Source organism: Bos javanicus, chromosome 5, assembly GCF_032452875.1.
Source record: "Bos javanicus breed banteng chromosome 5, ARS-OSU_banteng_1.0, whole genome shotgun sequence".
In the NCBI taxonomy this organism is placed as follows: Eukaryota; Metazoa; Chordata; class Mammalia; order Artiodactyla; family Bovidae; genus Bos; species Bos javanicus.
The window spans coordinates 26,847,847-26,855,982 of NC_083872.1; positions in this window are offsets into that span (position 1 = coordinate 26,847,847).

The window sequence follows — 8,136 nt, forward strand, 5'->3', positions numbered from 1 at the left end:
GTGCCAGTGCCTGACACGGGGCGCTCAGGGGAGAGGAATTGACTGCACAGGCAGGGAAGGAAGACAGCTGGGTTCCCATCAGAGTTTTCTCCAGCTCATGGTGAGGTATTTGGCAACTCAGCCTTCCTACTGTTCCCCTCCTGTAATGGATCGTCTGTCTTCCTCTGCTTCCCAGTACTCTTGCAGAAAGTGATGGACCTGAATGGGCTCAGACCAAGTAGCAGCAAATAGGAACTCAGGTGTCAGTATTTGGGGAGGGATGAATGAGTCCAAACATCACTCCCCCCTTACAGAAGCTCAGTGGCGGCCTGTTACCTACAGCAATGCAATGTGTGCAGTCGGGGCACTTCACCAACTCGCCTTTCCATTTCCTACCCTACCCTGGGGAACCCTGGACTCCAGTTTTACAGAACCACTCCACAGAAATAGGCACTGCTTTTGTATGCCTCTGAGCACATGCTTTTGCCTCAAAAGACACCTCCTCATGAAGCCTTTCTTCATCCCCTTCATTATCCTCTGAGGTACCACATGCTAGCACTTTGTCAAAACTCGCTATATGTGTTTGCAAGTTTTTCTTCTCTCTCGATGATATGCAGCTTGAGAGAAGGGGTACTTAATTAATCAAGACTCGGGGAGACAAAGCTTCCTGTGGATAATGACATGGGGGCTGAGTCTTAATGAATGTGTACTTGTTAGCTTAGTGTATGCAGGCAGACAGGACAAAATAGGGAAGACCGAACTCACTAAGAAATCCCAACCTTCAACGCTAAGAAATCTTGATCCTCACTCAGCTCTGAATGAGGATTGGATATGACGTGGGAAGTGAAGCTGGACAGATGGATCATAGACATCTACTCATACATTTCCTCAACAAACTCTCACTGAATGCCTACCATGTGCTAGGTGCTGTTCTAAGCACTAGGAAGCTGCATGAACAGATAGGAATGTGTACATACACTCAAAGAGCTTACACTCTATTGCAAGATCATGAAAGTCCAAAGAAACCAGTTAGGAACCCACTGTAATAACCCAGGCCAGAACAGTGAGCCTAGAACTAGGGAGTTTCCTGGTGGTCCAATGGTTAGAACTTGGCACTTTCACTGCAGTGGTCCATGTTCAATCCCTGCTTGGGAAACTTAGATCCCAAAAGCTGATCAGCGAGGCCGAAAAACAGTGTGCACTGAACTTAAGCGGTGTCAAGAGGCAAAGAGGCAGAATTCTTTAGAATGCAGAATTAGTGGGACTTGTTAATAATCAGATATGGGAATTGAACAGAAGGAGTCCTGTTGATCCCAGGTTTCTGCTTTCAGTGACCAGATAACCAGTGATGCCATTCACCAAATTAATAATACAAATGGAGAAATAATACATTGGGGGAAAAGGTTATCAGTGCAGTTTTGCCTTGTTGAATTCTCAGTGTCTTAAAGATCTTTCAAAGGAGACAGGACCCCAGTAGACAATTGGATAGATATTTAAGTCCAGAGCTCAGGATGGGTTTAGAGCAGAAGAGAGAAACTTAAGATCCTTGTAAGTAAAGATGATACAAGTGAAGAAAGATTACCCAGGCCTCCCTGAGTGTAGAGTGAGAGGTCAGAGGACCAAGGGCAGCACTCAGGAGACCATCAACATGGAAGAGAAGGATGGGGAGTGCTGAGCCATGGAGAAGATAGAAGAATCAGAGAGGTAGGAAGCAACTCAGGGGAGGTGAGTCAAGGAAAAAGGCCACAGCAGCAGGTGCAACAGAGAAGCCAGGGAAAGTTTCCCTGGAAATAGCTGGTTTGACAGCCAGGAGGTCACTGGCAACTCAGCAAGAGGCACTTAAGGAGAGTGTTTCAGGTAGAAGTAATTGTACAGCTGGACTTCATAGAGCCTGAAACAGATACCCTGCAATAGATATGCAATTCTTCTGACCCATGGGAAGTGGGGACATGTCTCTAGTCTCACAGAAAAACAAGGACTCCTAAGTCAAGGTGTAAGTACAATCAAGGGTGGGAACCAAGATGTCTGGATCCCACATCAAAGATCCTGCTGCCTGTGACCAATCAGATTTAGGCACTCTCTAAGCCTGCACTGACCACATGATGGCCACCAACCACACGCCACTACTGAACACTTGATTTTTTTTTTTTAATTTCTTTTGCTTTTTGGCCTTGCAGCATGAGGGATCTTATTTCCCCAACCGGGGATAGAACCTGTGCCCTGTGCAACAGAAGCTTGAGTCCTAACCATTGGACCACCAGTGAATTCTCCACTAAAACACGCTTGAAATGTGACTAGTGTAGACAGATTTGTCAACTGCAAATCGCATAACAAATTTCATATTTAACACCAAAACTAAAACAAATTTAAAATAATGTTATATTGACTGCATGTTGAAGGGATATAATATTTTGAATAGATTGGGTTAAATAAAATACATTATTAAAGGTAGTTTCACCTAGTTCTTTTTCAAATGTGGCTATTAGAAGATTTTGGGCTTCCCAAGTGGCACTAGTGGTAAAGAACCCACTATCCAACGAAAGAGACGTAAAAATGCCAGTAAAAGATGGGTCCAGAAGATCCCCTGGAGGAGGGCATGGCAACCCACTCCAGTATTCTTGCCTGGAGAATCTCATAGACAGAGGAGCCTGGCGGGCTATGGTCCATAGGGTCACAAAGAATCAGACACAACTGAAAGCGACCTAGCATGCATGCAGGCACTAGATTTTAAATTATGTATGTGACCCATATTAAATTTCTACTGCACAGCATTAGTCTAAGCTCTGCCACTAAATAGGACCCCTACAACGTGGACATCCCTAAATTCACCCAGCCTCCCAACATCCTCCTAGCAGAAAGAGAAAGGCCTGGAATCCCAAGATTGCATTCTGTAGGTACCTGTATGTCTCATGCTCCCAATGCCAGAACCCATAGCAAGAGATTCCAGTGTTCAGTACCCAACCTCCCCAGTTTTTCTGTGCCTGTCCCTTCTTCTCCAGGTACCTGTTGATAATCAGATAAGAGCAGAAATGTCCTATTGTAACTCCCAGAAAAGTAGATTTTTCCCCCTACCTAAGAGTTCCAAATCTCTCTCCCATCCCTAAATTTAAAAGCCATGTCTTCCTGTTACCTCCATTTCTCAACTCCTTCTTTGCCTTTCTGAAACCTTGAAAATCTCTCAAACAGGTAGAAACACAGCGTGATAGCAATCACCAGGATTTAGAGATCTTGGCAAGCCACTCCAGTACTCTTGCCTAGAAAATCCCATGGATGGAGGAGCCTGGTAGGCTGCAGTCCATGGGGTCGCTAAGAGTCGGGCACGATTGAGCGACTTCACTTTCACTTTTCACTTTCATGCAATGGAGAAGGAAATGGCAACCCACTCCAGTGTTCTTGCCTGGAGAATCCCAGGGACAGCAGAGCCTGATGGGCTGCCATCTATGGGGTCACACAGAGTCAGACACGACTGAAGCGACTTAGCAGTAGCAGCAGCAGCAGCAGACTTAGTTTGCCGTATTTCCTAATCACGTGACCTGGAGTGAAACACCTCATCTCTCTGAACCCTCATCTGCAAAACGGATCTGTGATGATTATATGAGATCAGCTGTGTAAAACACCTTGTGCAGAGCCAGTTACTTTGTAACTTGGGGTTTCTCACTTTGCTTCTTACCCCTGAATATCTGGAGAATTAGGAAAAGAAACAGCAAACTCAGTTTCATGTATATGGACTAATAGAATCTTAAAACCAAAAAGGGGCTTAGAGGTATATTTCCAGCTTCCCATTCAGTGCAGAAATCTCCTAGACTCCATCCCTCATTGGTAGTCATCCAACCTCTGCTTAAACATCTCCAGGGGCCATTCACTGGTTCACTCAATAAACAGGAACAAGGCACTGTGGGAGCCACAAAGAAGGGCAGACACAGCTCTCGCTGTTAAAGAGCCTACTTATATAATAGCAAAAAGGATAGAGAAATTACTATCACATAAGATAAACATTGGTATGTGCCAGTCAAGGTACATACAGAGCCAACAACCTTATAGGTTAATATATGTGCAACAAAGTGTAGCTCTAATGTTGAAATCCCTCCTAAATCCCAGACCTCCGTGTTCCCATTCATTTCATGGAAAATGCAGCAAGATCCTTCCACATTAGATCTTGGGTCATTCTCTTTTTTTTATTTTGTTTTTGGCTGTGCTGGGCCTTCATTGCTACATACGGGCTTTCTCTAGATGCAGCAAACTGGGGCTGCTCTCTAGTTGCGCTGTGTGGGCTTCTCACTGCAGGGGCTTCTCTTGCTGTGGAGAACGGGCTCTGGGCATGTGGGCTCAATAGTTGAGGCATATGGGCTTAGTTGCTCTGCTGCATGTGGGATCGTCCCAGATCAGGGATCCAAACCACGTCCCCTGCATTGGCAGGTGGATTCTTAACCACTGGACCACCAGGGAAGTCCCATGGGTCATTCTTAAGGAGGACATTTTTGGTAAAAACCTTTAAAATTCCAGGAGGGTGTGACCATGGAAAAGGCTAGAACAGATAAATGGTAGCACAGGTGTAGGGAGAACTGCAAGATCCTCTGGCCTCTTCTGTCTCAGAATTTCTAGGAATCCCTAGATGTCTACCCTAGATGTACAGTCCCTTACGTACTACCAGCAATTCCTGTCGCCCTGGGAAGCCCTGAACATCCCCACTCTCGGGGCTCATCCAAATGTCTTCCTGTGTGCTCTTCTTTTCTTTTTCATCCCATCCCTCTTATATTTTTTCATCTTTTATCACCATCTCTATGATTTTCTTTGTGTCCATCTGTGCTTCAGTCTGTCCCTCTCATTACTTTGATTTGGCGTATCTGATATTCTCAAGGTCTTTCTGTCTCTCAGTCTCCCTCTCTTTTACTCTTTCATCATTCTCGATTTCTTGGTTGGTTTCCATTTTCTGTCTCTGGCCTCGCTTTCTCCCCAGCTGCCGCAAAGCCATAAACCCAGCCGGCCCTGCAGCAGGCAGCCGCCAATCACTGGGCTCCAGGAGTTGCGGGGAGGGGGCTGCAGAGAGAAGGGGGCTTGGAAAAGCTGGGGCGTTGTTGCTACAGCATGGGAGGGGAGAGGCAGAAAAGAGCAGAGAGATGCCACTCCCAGAAGGCAACCACAGCTTTCCTGCAGGGAGCAGACGCCTGACCCCTCTTTCTGTTGGGAATCAGGGTACCTGAGTCCTTCCCCTGTACTCCCCAAATTGTGATTTCTCATCTAAAACCACAGGTCACAGGTCACTCACTCCACCAGAGATTTGCCGCCTCCTTCATTTTTAGGCTGTCCCAAGATGAAGCAGCTAAGGGACCCTGGGAGTCTCGGGATGTTTGGGACATACGTTACATGAACAATGGGACAATAAATGGATGATCAAGACATGGTGCTGGGAAGACACTGAGAAGAGGCAGACTCTTAATTGGTCAAGGGCGAACCCGAAGGTTGCGCAATCCAGGCTCCTTACTTGCTACCTGCATCCCCAAAGCAGGACTGACAGCCTGAAACCCTGGTCCCTAGTCTAGGCTGGGATTGGGCAGTTTAGGTGCTATATAAGGAGCAACTATCCAGCTTATCAACAGGAAACTACAGGGCCTGGGGAAGGGGAGGGGTGCTAGAAAGGGAAAGCAGGAAAGGGGAGGGATTAGTGAGAGATTTTAGGAGAAGACAGAGGAGGAACTTTCCGTTCTGTTCCGTTCTGTTCGGGCCCAGCGAGTGGTAATTCCTGGTGTGCCGGCGACCCCTGCCGGCTGCGCACCTCACTGCTCAGGAGAAGGGAAGGAACAGCCGGCCTGTGTGGGTCGCAGCGTGGGTTGAATATGACACTGTGTTTTGTGAGGGTGTCACCGTACAGCGGTCACGGTGCCTGTGGTACCCCACCTGAGATTGTATGTGGGCACCCCTGGGTGATGGCAGTAATATGACCGAGCACAAAAGTCACAAAGTTCAGGCTCTGAACTCCTGGCTGCCCCTCAGGGAGTCCAGACTGCGAAGGGGGAGGTCTCTGAGCGCAACAGACGCCTCACTAACGTCATGTATGAACCCACTCGTTGAGGCTCTGCGGGCATCAAAGTAAAATTTACCTGTCCGAGCTTAGGGGGGAAAGTGTGGACTTTGGAAGCAGACTTACCTAGGTTAAAATCCTGATTCCCTGTACTAGCCATCTGACCTCAGGCAAGTTACTTAACTTCTCTGAGTCCAATTTCCTCACTTGAAAGGCATGTTAATACCCATCTCACAGGGTTATTGTGAGTGTAGCCCAGTGCCTGGCAATGGAAAGCGTTTAATAGATGCTAATTTTCTGCCTCCCTTTTCCTTTACCTCCCACCCCAAAGATGCGGCAGGGATTGCAAAAGGCAAATGAACTGAGGATATTGTTGACACTGATGATGGTGGTGGTTTATATTTACATCACTCACGCAAATCATTTTAAACATATTTTTAATACGTGGCTTTTTTCCTTTTTATTAGCCAAGCACATCATGATCATGTTTTATTGGGATAGAAATATCCTGATGTTATGGCAGGTATGTAGAAGGACAGCCTTATGAAGTGATAACAAGGCATGACAAATCTTTCTTTATTGTGATACATTTTCATTACTCAGGTTAATCAGGAATTACCCATTAGAACAAGGGCTTAAGATAAGTACATGACAGTCATCTGTGCAGATCAGAATCTCCTGATTTTCCAATGGGTATCTAATTGTTATTGCTGTTGTGGGGGGATGATTAATGCTTTGATTGAACTGGTCTTAAAACATTAGAATAACTCGAGATATGACAGGCAGTTAGAAACAGTATATTCTGAAATTTAAAAGAGGACAGATTTCAATTCTACCGAAAAATATCTAACCATTACAGCTGTCCAGTGACAGAGGGCAAACTGCTCATGAAGTAAAGAGCTCCTTTTGGGGAGAAATACTGAAGCAGAAGCTGGCTGATGCCCTGGCAGGCTTACTGTGAAAGAAATCTGGGCTGCAGAGGGAGCCTGGATAAGAGGCCCTTTGAGGTGCCTCCACGAATACACTGCCGTGAATAATGAATACTTAGCTCTGTATAAGTGTTGTCCCAAATGACATTACTGCCATACCCAAGGCCATTGTTTGTCACCATGGGGTGGGATGGGGGGATAGTAATAATAACTATATACTTTTTCCATTCAAGACTGTTCTTCCCAAGGAAAGTCAAGATTCCGGGATTGTTCCCTCTTTAACCATCCCCACATTCCTCTAATTCTTTTTTTTTTTTTCTATCTTCAAATATCTTAAAGAAAATTTTGCTTTAAAAAAAAAAAAGACATTTTTCATCTTTTAGTTTTTCTGCCTCCAAGAGGTGGGCAAGCAATAGGTGGGGGCAGAGGAGGAAACAAACATTTATTGAGTTCCTATTTAGTGTAGCTGCTGTCATTTTTGCATTTACGAAGGGTGTATCTGCTCTCATGCAGGTTAAACATGAGAGCAGATACATGTGTATGTGTGTGTTAGTCGCTCAGTCATGTCCAACTCTTTGAGACCCCATGGACTGTAATCCGCCAGGGTCCTCTGTCCATGGAATTCTCCAGGCAAGAATATTGGAATGGGTTGCTATTCTCTTCTCCAGGGGCTTTTCCCAACCCAGGGATCGAACCCGGAGCTCCTGCATTGCAGGTGCATTTCTTTACCATCTAAGCCACCTATAGTCTTTTGTAAATGTGATGGGGCCACACATTTTTTTTTTTTCACTCTTCAGGCTTCTCTGTGGGATTTTGGTTATCTGGCTGCTTGTGGGGGTATCCATATGCAACTCCTCCAAGGATTTCAATTCTTCCTATGTATACACAGGAGTTATTCTTCTGGCTTCAGAATCTTTGTGCAGGACACCAGCTTTGTCCCTATCCTGGGCACAAGGGTGTTACCATATCAGGACTCCTGCCTCCTCGCATTCCGTGTGTGCATGATTTCCTTTTCCATCTTTGTCACAGTGCACGCAGATCCCTGTGCCCAAGCTCCGCCACACGAAGCCATGCGTGTCCCACAACCCCTCCTTCCACCTCTGTGAAGAGTCCTTGGCACCCTCCCCTCCTGGCCACCCCCACTCCCCACTTTCCATGCCAGGAGAGATCTAATTACACAGAAATTAGTACAGAGAAGGATCGTTTGCT